This window comes from Sitophilus oryzae, unplaced genomic scaffold, assembly GCF_002938485.1.
Source record: "Sitophilus oryzae breed Bouriz unplaced genomic scaffold, Soryzae_2.0 scaffold_1242_pilon_pilon, whole genome shotgun sequence".
Taxonomy (NCBI): Eukaryota; Metazoa; Arthropoda; class Insecta; order Coleoptera; family Curculionidae; genus Sitophilus; species Sitophilus oryzae.
The window spans coordinates 360293-372972 of NW_022145885.1; the positions used below are offsets into that span (position 1 = coordinate 360293).

At 30.5% G+C, this 12680-nt stretch overlaps 1 long non-coding RNA gene across 1 annotated transcript in view; it reads left to right on the top strand.

Moving 5' to 3' along the window:
• The first annotated feature begins 2441 nt into the window (after window positions 1-2441).
• The window catches only part of LOC115874209, a 59941-nt gene continuing 49702 nt past the window's right edge, over window positions 2442-12680 (top strand). Inside the window, exon 1 of the long non-coding RNA XR_004048796.1 lies at window positions 2442-2653. This is a non-coding gene — a long non-coding RNA (uncharacterized LOC115874209). The remainder of the gene's footprint in view (window positions 2654-12680) is intronic.

Below are 12680 nucleotides of genomic sequence, written 5' to 3' on the forward strand. Positions count from 1 at the left end.
TAAGCATTCTTTGTCCGTTGGGCAAATTTCTTTAAATCACTGCTGACAAGCTGGTCTTTGTTGGATTAATGCAGCAATGTTTACAAAAAAATAACTATTTTATTTTGTAGATTTTCTTACATTGGCGAAATGCCCATAGGACTTTTTTGAAGAGATGAATCTGTCACAGAGGTATATAATTTTTTACAGTCACAGTATGTGAAATATTGCAGAATATCTTTTGGCAGTATGAAGTCTAGGGTTGGCTCAACTCAATATGTATATACATACTTTTCTCTTGACTCTTGAGGTATGGGGTAAGTGTCCCACCCTGCCCTTAAGGCCAATTCTGAAGTATAAACTGTCTATTTAAATCAGTAATTTTTGTGCCTTTGTGGCGGGTTTATTTCTGGAAAAAAAATCTATGGTAATTAAATTTTGGAAAACCAAAAAGGTACATTTTTTGAAATTCTACGGTATTGGAATTCAAACGAAGTATGATCTGAGACTTGAATACTGGAGACTTCCATTGCCACTAGATGGTTACATTAAGAGAAAATGAAGATCGGAGGAAAAAAAGCGTTGATCAAAGAAGATGGCAGGAAAAAGATGGTATTGATTAATCGTTAAAATCAGTAATAATCCATTACAACGAAGGTATCTGTTTGATTTTAAGCGTGGTTCGAAGATCACAACATCAACGAAAAGGCAGATAAAATGGTTAAACAAGACTCATTAATGCAATTAATCTAACCCGAACTCTTCTTCGGTGCTGCAAAAACAAATACAAGATTGCCCAGAAACTAGTGTGTGGCCATTAATGGTGGGTGTCTCACTGTTGGAATTACATGTACATTTTCTTGGCAGTCGCTGGCAATCGTTGGCATCAGTCGACCGTAATCATATGGCAGACATAGGCAGTCTTATTCGCAGTCATTGACAGTCATTTGGCAGTGCATGCACATTTTTTACCCAAGTGAGACACCCTTCGGGGTAGCCTAATGACTCGAATGGTAGGTAAATTCTTCAGGACAGAATTAGACGATAGGTTATAGTAGAACACGCACCAAAATTTATACAGCTGATAAGCAAAAACAGGAAAACTGTAGTAGATCTAGTAACAGGGCATTGGAAGCTTAATAAGCATTAGTATTTCATCGGATTAACATAGGAAATTATGTGTAGCTTCTGTCATTTAGAAGAAGATATGCAAGACGTATTTTTTCAGTGCGATTCATAAAAACTTATACCGGGTGCGTCTCAAAAGTGGCTCACCCTTATAATTTTTTATTTTTTTAGATAAAAAACGAGATTTGGTATATTAGTATAAGACATAAATTAGGATTGATTGACGTATTCAGTTGTTTTTGGTCACTTCCTGTTTCACTTTCGGAAATTACTACAACTTTTGATTTTTAAATGCCACCCTCGATATAATTTTATTTTATTCGATAGAATGACATATTATCATATGTCAATTTTTGACATTTTCGCTGATAGAAAATGACACTCTGAATAGAATGACATATCATGTGTCAATTTTTGACATTTTCGCTTTAAAAAAAACGTATTTTAAATTTTAATCTAGAGAGCTAGGGCTGTGTTAATAATAGAAAAAGTAAGGAAAAATACATTTGATTTTCGTGTCTTGTTCTAGCCGATTGAAAGATAGCCAAATCGTATTTTTAATCATATCTGCTTTTTTTCAAATGGAACAAGGGTGGCTCATTAGCATATTTGGAAAAAGCATTTTTTACAAATGATTTGATACCACATACTTGGTATTTTGTGAGTCAAATTGTCGTTATGAACCGCATGTTACAATTTCAAATAAACCATATACGAAAATGTCACATACGATATGTCATTCTATTCAGGGTGTCATTTTTTATCGAATAAAGTAAAAAAAAATCCGAGAGTGTCATTTAAAAATAAGAAGTTATAGTCACTTCCGAAAGTGAGACAGGAAGTGCCCAAAAACAATTGAATACGTCACTCAATCCTAATTTATGTGTTATACTAACATACCAAATTTCGTTTTTTCATCTGAAAAAATAAAAAGTTATTAGTGCGTCTCAAAAGTGGCTCACCTCTGACTTTTTGTGACGCACCCGATACGGTCGATTTCCTCTTCCTACTTATTAAACTTTGTGAAAAGGATACTACTGGAGAATATAATTCTAGAGAACCATAAACAGATCTGTAAAGATCGCAGTGGAATTGAAGTAGAATAATATAATATTGGCCAATAACCATCTCACAATCTAAGGTGTTTTAAAATTGGTACAAATATCTCAATCATAAGTTAATTCAGAACGGGCGCCTGTCTTTCTTCCGGCTTCCTAACCTCAGGTGTTACTTCGACTTGCAGGACCCGCGAGAGGAGCACCTTACTGCGATCAAATCCTGCAACACGACCTGGCAACGTTGGCCGAGCAGGTGAAACAGTTTATCGTCGAACGCTAGCGAGAACCGCACGCTTTTTACGTGGGCAAAAATCGAAAAACGAAACGAAAATACGGGCATATGGTGGATTAATCGACGTTGCCGCGGTTGAAGGGTCGTCCCGTGACGTACCTCGGGGTTGCCTAGTAGGGTGCCACCCGGAAATATCACCTGCGGTACTGCCACCAGCCTTTTTTTCCTATCGGTACTCGGCTCGTACCGAAACCAGGTTAGGTTTTGTGTTTGTTGTGCGTCTGCTGAGAGTTGTGTATATTTGTAGAGCTGATTGTCGGAGGAGGCAGTGTTTCGGAGAAAATACAGTTTTTTTCGTAGCTATTTCTCTGCATGATCGTGCTAATAATTAGTATCAAGAAGTACGTGAGTTTACTGAAGGAAAAACTAGTCTATCTAATCACAAAAATACACATTGTATCATTTCTTTAAATAGAATATATAACTTTCGTTTCCAACTTAATTTTTGAAAAGATCGTTTAAATATAATTATTTATCTCTTTTGAGATATAACAAGAAATTTTGGAATGTATCTAAAGACCAAGTCATTATTCTTTCCTATCCCATCTAATCATAAAAACTGTATATCAGGTCACTTTAAATTGGAAAATGAACTTGTTTATAACTTAATTTTTATAATAGGGTAAGGTATAATCTGTTATTCAGTCGAGGTATTAATATAACTACAAAATTTATTTTATTATTTAATTTGTCTAGCTTGTAACTACCAATTTTTTTATTTAACTCATTAACAATTTTTTTTTCTAATCTTAGGAACTTTTCTTTATTATAAGCAAATAACACTAATAGAATTGACGTTGAAACGTTTAATGCTACACAATTGAAAATTACACTAATTACTACAAAACCGGAAGAGACTTTATTTTGAAAAACTCTGGACGCACTAACCATGCTAACCATCATCAATTTTATTGAAATTGAGTTTATAAATATAAATCATTTGATGATACTTACATGATTAGCAAAACGTGCATTCGAATTAAAAATAGGGTTTTGGTATATTATGAGAAATTGGTGTATTTTTAGGGTTCCGTACCCTAAAACGTATAGGGGTAAAAACCAAACCCTATTACTAAGACTTCGCTGTCTATCCGTCCGTCTATCACAAAGGTCTTATGAACCGTTATAGCTAGACAGTTGAAATTTTTACAGATAATGTATCTATGTTGCCGCTATAAGAACAAATTCTAAAAACAGAATTAAGTAAATGTTTATAAATAAAAAAGTACTTTCACTAAACATTATCTTTTAAGTAAGAATTTTACATAGAATCTTTCAAGCCCTCGGTGGCCGCGTGGTTAAAGCGTTCGGACTTTACGCTGCTATGACGTTGGAGCCGTAGTAAGGCAGGTTCGAATCCTAGTCAAGGCGACTTTTTTTAATCCTTTTTTTTTATTTTGTCATATTTATTTTTACTTTTTACATATTTATTATTGATTAATACAATTTTTAGTAATGTGTTTCTTCATTTTTTTAAATTACTTATACGCGTATTCAAAATTTCAGCTAAATCGGAAAAAAAGTTTATAATAATATAGTGTCTAATGTTGTATCGATAATGAATGGTACGGAACCCTTCGTGCGCCAGTCCGACTCGCACTTGACCAATTTTTTTAAATGAAACTTTGTTTAAAATTTTCATTTTAAAAAGATCAATAAACAAAATTTGCAGATCGGACCTTTGAACAATTTCTTTATGAAAAAAATGTCTATACCTATGTGGCGGATTCATCTTTTCAAAAACATCCTTATGGGTATTTCGCCATTGCACTGCAAGAAAATCTACAAAATAAAATAATTATTTTTTGTAAACACTTCTGCGTTAAACCTAAACGGACGCTGCTTGTCAGAAGTTATGTTGATAGTAATGCAAATTTGCCTAACAAAGAAAAAAAATATAATGCTCAACGTTTCGGAAAGTTATCTCTTTCCGTCGTCGGAAGCAAAAAAATACAAAGAATAAAGAAAAAAACTATTTAAAATATTGAAATTCAACTATTCGAGAACACTTTACTTTTTTAAAACAGATACGTCTACAAGAAACCGTTGACCTTCTGTTAAAATGACATTTTTAACTGATATTTAAACTTCAAAATTAACCAATTACTACCTGATAACAATTACTTAATAAGGTAAAACCAAAAAGCCCCAAACTTTCTGTATGATTATTTCTAAATTTTACGTATGTTATGTTTATTTATCTTGTTTCTATAAATATAATATAATATATATAATAATATAATATTTCTATAATATATATTATTGTTCTTTAAAATCAAAGAAGCGATTGCCATACATTACTAACATCTACAGATGCATGAGCAATACATTTATTTTTATTAGAATGAATTAAAAAAGCCTCTTAATACAGAAAGTTTGGTGCTAAAAATGTCAATTTAACAGAACGTCAACGGTTTCTTGTAGACGTATCTGTTTTAAAAAAGTAAAGTGTTTTCGAATAGTTGAATTTAAATATTTTAAATAGTTTTTTTCTTTATTCTTTGTATTTTTTTGCTTCCGACGACGGAAAGAGATAACTTTCCGAAACGTTAAGCATTATTTTTTTTTCTTTGCTAAGCAAATTTGTATTACTATAAACATAACTTCTGACAAGCAGCGTCCGTTTAGGTTTAACGCAGAAGTGTTTACAAAAAATAATTATTTTATTTTGTAGATTTTCTTGCAGTGCAGTGGCGAAATACCCATAAAGGATTTTTTTGGAAAGAATTTCTTTATGTATGCAAGATAAATTTTATATCTAAAAGTTTTAGATGGTTCAGATTATCATCAAATATATCTAGTTCAATACAAACTGTTTTAAATAGTAGTATTTCTCTAGTTTTAAATAGTAGTAATATTTTTTTACTGAGAAATATTAAAATATCTACTTATAACCAAATTAAATTAGTAATTAAGTAAAGGTGTCTAGACATCAAAAACTCTTGGAACTAAGTAGGTAATTTACCCAATCGCAGAAATTGAATATTTACGTCATTTCTTTAAATAGAGAAACTTGTTATTTAAATATGATAATATTTGGAATCTAAACCTGATTTTCAAACAAATGACATTGCTTGGGATTTACTTTTATTGTATTTATTCCTATATTTATAATATGAAATATGGAATTATTATATCATTATTTATTTATTTTAGTCTGGATTTAAGTAAATTACAGTAAACATTTTTTATATATCCTAGAAGTACTGCAATAATGCGGTATATTTATTTATTGATAATATCATTATTATAATAGGACCTCTTATATAAAGCAAATAAATTTGTGTTAATTGCTTAATAATTAGTCACTCTTAATTGATTTACTTATCTTGTGTTAAAGTTCAGGCCTCGGTTCGGGCACATAAAATTCTTTTTTTTCAATTTTATATAAATAAAGTTTTAATGAACCAACTTTAATAATATGTACCAGGCTGGTTAAATTTAGGATCATATCAGTAAATTGAGTTGTGCCTCAATATTGAAAATTCGTTTATTGGTGATTTTACAATAATCATCTATTAAAATAAAAGGGACAATACAATATATTATAATAATATGCCCAGCGAGATGATCGTTGACTGTCGGCAAATTGCATTTTCTATAATTTTTTGGATGTCGTTTGTCAAAATTTTAACTGATTCGTTGGACAGACTCTACCTAAGCTCAATATGATAAAAATCTGAATAAAAAATTCACTAAAATAGTGAATAAATTTGAAGTTAAAACAATAATTAATAAACAAAACTCAAGTATAACGAAATCTGTTCAATATATAATATGTATTATTTATAAAAATGTATCTTTTTCGGAATTATCACGTCACATATCTAATTTGAATATAAACTTTAATATCACTTATAACGTCTTGTCATGTTTTTTTTTCTTTTAATTGTAATCATTAACGTAACACTATTTTCTTTATCTATGTACTGTATACTGTTGTCTTACTGTTATTTACTTGGTATATAATATCATTTGTTTTTAAATATACGGATTTACTATTGTTTTGAAAATTAACTTGTCATTGAACCAGAATAATACTTTAACTTAAGCGTTAAGTAACTTAACGTTCCTAATTCATTCAGTTGTATTTAGTTATTTACTAAAAAGAAATAAATAAATTTTTTTTTCATAGAGAACTTTTTTATTTTTGGAGAGAGAACAGTCATTTAAAATGAAGTTTTGTTATGTAGTACCAAAATGTCATAATATGCTGTCATACTATACTTTTTAAATGGGACACTCTGTATATTAGAAGTGTATTAGACTACACATTTTTTTTCTGATTTCAAAAATATAGTAAGTCTCCGGAAGGCCTTTACAAGGGCAAACACTTTTTTGAACTAACCATCTGAGATGAGTGCATTCTTTTTAAATTTGTGGCTTGCTTCCCGTTTATACTTTTCCAAATTTCCATACCGTTTTATAAAAAAAATATTAATTTTGATTAACGTCATTTTTTTTGCTGATAAGTAATTAAAAATGTTGAAGGAGCATAAAATAATAAAAAATCAATACAATTTACTTCAGTGCTACAAAAAAGGTGATATTAGTTATCGGAAAAGGTGGTACTTTACCAACAGCAAAATATGACATTAGTAGATATTAATAATAACCAGCCCTCAAATGATGAAACGAAATTATGTTACTTAAATATTAAAAAAGTTTTTCATCTTGTAAAGACAATCCGGGGTCATACTGTATATCACACATTATGTGCACAAAAAATGTTGATTTTCGTGACGTATTTGCAGAATACTTATTGCTGCTAATCATCCAATTTAAAAAAAAACTTAGTTGCCAAAGAAAAATCTTATTAGCTTTAAATAGATTTGTAACGAGATTATTTTTTACTATATTTATATGAAAATATTGAGTTTTACATCATAAATTATATCTATGAACTTAAGAAAATCTTTAGTTAAAGTTCAGTAATATTTTTTTAAATACATATTTATATCATACTGTAATTTTTTGATGGATTATAAATATATATTTTCAAATTTTAATTACATTTTTCCATTTTGAAAAGAATGGCTTATTATTATTTCGATACAAAACTGTTTTATTATTGTTAATCTCATATGGAGGGAAATATTTCAGTATAAAAATTTTAGATTACGTCATTTTGACAGTTTTGAATATAATGACGTATTGTTTTTAAGTGTCAGATAGTTTGTTAAATCGATACTTATCAATATAAAGTCATTATTATTTTTAATCTAATCCAATATTTTTTCACTTTATGACTAATAATATTAGAAAAACAGTTCAATTATTATTTTTGTATCGATAGTTTCTTGTTAAGATAGTAAAATTCAATTGACACAATCTTATAAATTTATAGAGATGATAATATCAAAAATACATTGTTTTTTGGCAGATTAAGTTTAAAGATCTATCTTTATTCACCAGCATCTATCGAAGTTTACCAGCTTAATTTTATAAATATTTTTAAAGAAATTATGTTAAAGTTTGGTCTAAGCAATTTCGTATGCCCTGTATAAACATCCTAAATCCTGATTGAATAACAGACTATATGAGAAAATATGAACGTATTTGTATTTGGTGACCAGTTTTTTCACTCATATATAACGTAATACCAGTATGGAAGTTGATATATTCAATAGGACTGAGCCACACAAACTTTGGAACATGAATAACCAGTTATGGGAGGTTTTTGGCAAGCTGTATCTGCTTTAAAATGTATTGATTTTTACGTCCTTGTCTCGGTCCTTATACACATTGGAAGCTAAACAGCTAAAGTCCTACAAATATGGGAAAATTATGTTATAAACCAAGCAAAACAAGTTTCATTTGCCAATTTCGGGTAAACATACAAATGATATTTATATTACAGTTGGTGGTTGGAACCTTTGGTGTTCAACACGAAATAAAATACTAATTCACCACAATACACCAGTTAATCATGTTACCATTTACCATCATCAGTAGATGATTAAAACTGAGTTTTAACATGGTTAGCGAAACGCTCGTCCAGTGCAAAAGTAACAGTGTTTTGGTGTATTGTGGTGAATTAGTGTTTTATTTTGCTGATACAGTTATATTTTATATTGTTATCGAGATTTTTATATTAATAAAAAACAATATATTTTCTACTAGTTTACTAAATATTTCTTATTATGAGAAATTAATATATTTATGACGACATAATACCATATTGTTCATATGTTTAGTGTACAAAGTTGCATTAGAATTAAAAATAATACTCCAAACTCTATTTGTTCTTAATTTATTCTATTACCACGGATCTTGAATTGCCTTTCCAAAATGCAAAATAGTTCCAAGAGGTACTGTGTTTTATCATTTGGAACCGAGAGAGAACTAGCTAGAATGCACAAAGAACTGTATTTTTTTTTCGATTAATCTTGATGAACACAATCTCGAAACACTGCCTTTTTCCTTACAATTAGCGTCATGTAGGTTTTTAATTATATTTATTTACTCGGTGATGACTGTCAGTGATGGAAAAAGAACGTATATTTACCGTGGGAAGAAAATTCAATGAGTTTTTTGGATTTTTGTTTGTTAAGGTTTTTGCGGGATCTTTAATAATATAGTTTGTTTTTTGAATTTTGAGGTTAAAAAATAGATGGGAAGACTATAAAATGTATAGTGAAAGTAAAATACTTTTGTATTTGGTATTAAAATTATATTTTTTGGAAATATATGTATATTGCTTGTGGAAGTTACTATATCTATATATAATGCCTTCTTTGACATAAATAAACCTTAAAATGACTTGTTAGTCATCTACGTTTTCAGAGGTGGATGGAATTTCGGCAAATACGACGGTTAAAATGCCAGCGGATGTACAAAAAAACATCATGTCTTTAGATGAGGTTGTAAAATGCCATCAGAAGCACTATTGTACCTCGAGAGTTGCCTGTAAAAAGGAAATATTATGTGACGATAAATATTTGATCTCTTTAAGTTTTTTAGTGGTAGTTTACTTTGTGCTGAAATTATTTAAAATAAGAAAACTGTCGAATATGTTCTAATTTATTCATCACGCATATTGCTTTTTGTACTCGAAAATAACTGGATATATGTATGTTAAATCAATTTCTATATCTAACTTACGATGTTCTAACACGAGACCGTAATTATACCTTATAGAACTACAATTAACTATGCTTTACGACCGCTATGCTTTATTTATACATGTACATACTTACGTTTATCTGTATTATGTATATGTATAACGATCTAACGACTAATTAGAATCGAGAGTTTAACGACATGCTCCTAAATCTGGAATGGCCCCAGTATTATCTGAAATGATAAATGAGTCTGAAAGAACGGTAGAAAATAAAGCAAAGAAGGCTGTAGACGGGTCTGGTCTTTTCGGCTATCCGCTTTGTTTTTCAAATTCTGGTGACCTTCTCAAGGTTATTCGCGATGTGTTATTATGTAGGCTAACACGCAAAGGGTCATCCTATGTTGGGACTTAACTAAAAACTGTTTTAATGCTAATAGTAATAATTTTTGGGAGGGTATAAAACCAGTTATTAGAAAAATAAATACAAGACCAAAGAACTGTTTCTCTAAGTGAAGATCGGGTTATACGAATATTTTAAATTTTATCAAGACTGGTTTTGGTGTCCTTGAGAATTTGCCTGTTCAAATTAGACATCGCTGCCTTAAGGCCATTCTGGGTTTAATAGAATTCTTGGTCAGAACCAGGTCAGAAGATTTACATTCGAACTTGAAAATAGTTTATGCTTTTGCAATTTGATTTCTGGTGCGAATATCTACTTATTTTTTTATCAGTAAAGAGAATGTAATGGAGAAGCTACATACATATTCTTCAGTTCATTCACTTAATGGAGTTAAGGAATAATCTAAAGATTGAATTTCGAAGCAGTAAAGAAAAGAGGTTTAAATACAATTTCCCATACAATTTCATTTACATTTCCAGCTTTAACCAAAAAAGGATATACACATTATTTTATTTGGGAAATAAAAAATCTCGGAAAAAAGGTCTATCTAAACTAAATATATATTTTTTTATAAATTCTTGTTCGTTCTTTTGAACGTATGTAGCAAAGACAACTAAAATGTTGTCAGAAAGTGATGATAAAAAATAGTATCAGTATTTTGATATTGGTATGGTACCCTACTAGAACTTCAAGAAGCCACAAAAAGTTCAGAAGCATAAGAAATTAAAAGGCAGAAGACAGGAAAGTCGCAGTGAGGGATGTAAAGATAGATAATGTGATTTTAAAAATTTTCAAAGTTTTAAATAGTCAGTAACGTCAACATTACATATATGGTTGTAAATAAAAAGTATTTGTAAAATAAACTTTGATTGTTTTAAATAAGTTAAATTTTGACTATTTATTACAAAAAACAAAAATACAGTTAAGGTTTGTTTACTTTGTCTTTTGCGAAATGTGATTTTTGTTGTTAAAATTAAAGGGCGAATTTCTATTATGAGAATTTAGTATTAAGTGTTATTGTATTGTAGTGCTTACAAGTTATTTCTAGTAATTTTATCACAAAGGTCGAATCTTATCAACATTTGTTAGGTTGTTTAAATACTAGAGAAAATATTTGTTATATCTTATCATATATTGTAGATGATATGATTATGTTCTTTAGAGAATTTACAAAATTTTCGTGATTGTGCTTCTGGTAGTCGTCAATGACTATTTTGTTCCTGTTCCTTTCCTATGAGTGATTCCATATTCAAATTATGTCTGTTAATTTATACATAATAATTTAGACGATTTTTTAATGCTATATTTAAAAAAGAATGACAAAGAACTGTCATAATAACTGGTCACTAGAATCGTAAATAAAATTAAATATTACCCAATATAATTACAGCCCATATACCTAACGTATGAATAAGAGAGAAATAGTTATATCTCTAGCTAGGTATATTCTTTGTTTATATCTAAATTAAAATGTCATTTAAATTTCTTGACAGTTGTGTGAAAGGAACATTATTATATTAAAAAATGGCATCAAATTCCACGACACAATTATCACTTGGTAAATATTGTTAATCAAAAAAAAAAAACAAATCAGGGATAGTCTCAGAATATTACCGTAACCTTACAGATCTATTGTGTCCCCTTTTCTTCAGTTATAACGTATTAGAGAGACGGTTTTACAGAATGTGATTTAGGAGGGGAGTTAATCACCGCGACCTTATAGATCTATTGTGTGTTCCCCTTTCTTGCGTTATAACGAGTTATAATTCATCATACAGTCTCAGGGCTTTAACAAAAGCCAGTATCTGAGACGGCTCTACAGAGGCCAGCTCTCCATCCTCGACATCAGTTGTATCAAAGTTCATGGCACGAATGGTGGTCATCTCGGCGCACTCAGTGATAAGGTGTTCTGGTGTTTCCCCATTTTCCCCACAAAATCTGCAATCGCCGTTGTTTCTCAACTTCAGCCTACTGAGGTGTTCGTTGAGGAGACAGTGTCCTGTTAGAAACCTTATTTACTACTTGTCAAAGATTGGATGTTAAAGAATTTAGATACGTCAATTTGACTAACCTGCTTCAGTAGCGTATCGGATGTTTGTGTTATTAAATCATTATTTTAACTTATCTGTTTTAATTAGAATGACCGTGACAATCCGAAGATTGTTTTTACTTAAATCAAAGAAAACCTTTGATTTTTCCCGGTCGTAAGTGCTGAGGAACTTTTTCGAGTGTCTTAGACCGTTGGAGGACACCCATTCCAAGTTACGGATGGAGTCTTCCAGATTCTTCAGTTCCGCTTTCAGTTGGTTCCCGTTTGGAAAACAGAACGGTTCTGGTCCAGTTAGTAGAGTGTTCGCTACTTTCCTAGATAGATCATTTGCTTTTTCATTGCCTTCTATCTCTTGTTGAGCAGGCACCCAGAGTAGGAGGACTTTATTTTCTTTGCCTAATTTGTTGAGCTTCTCTAGGCATTCTTTGACTAACTTCGAATTGATGGTTACTGAGTTGATCGTGTTAAGTGCTGCTTAGGATAGGATGGCAATTTCCTGTTTTTGATAGTTCCTAACTAAGATAAATTGTACGCATCTGTCGATAGCGTAAATTTCTGCCTGAAGTATACTGGGGTAGGTGCCTATTGGTTCGGAGTATTTAGTTTTCGGCCCAAATACTTGTATCCCAGGGACAGGGATAGGAGTACTTGGTTTTGGAAGCATCATTTACAGAAGTTAGTTCTCCATCTCCGATATCAGTCGTACCAAA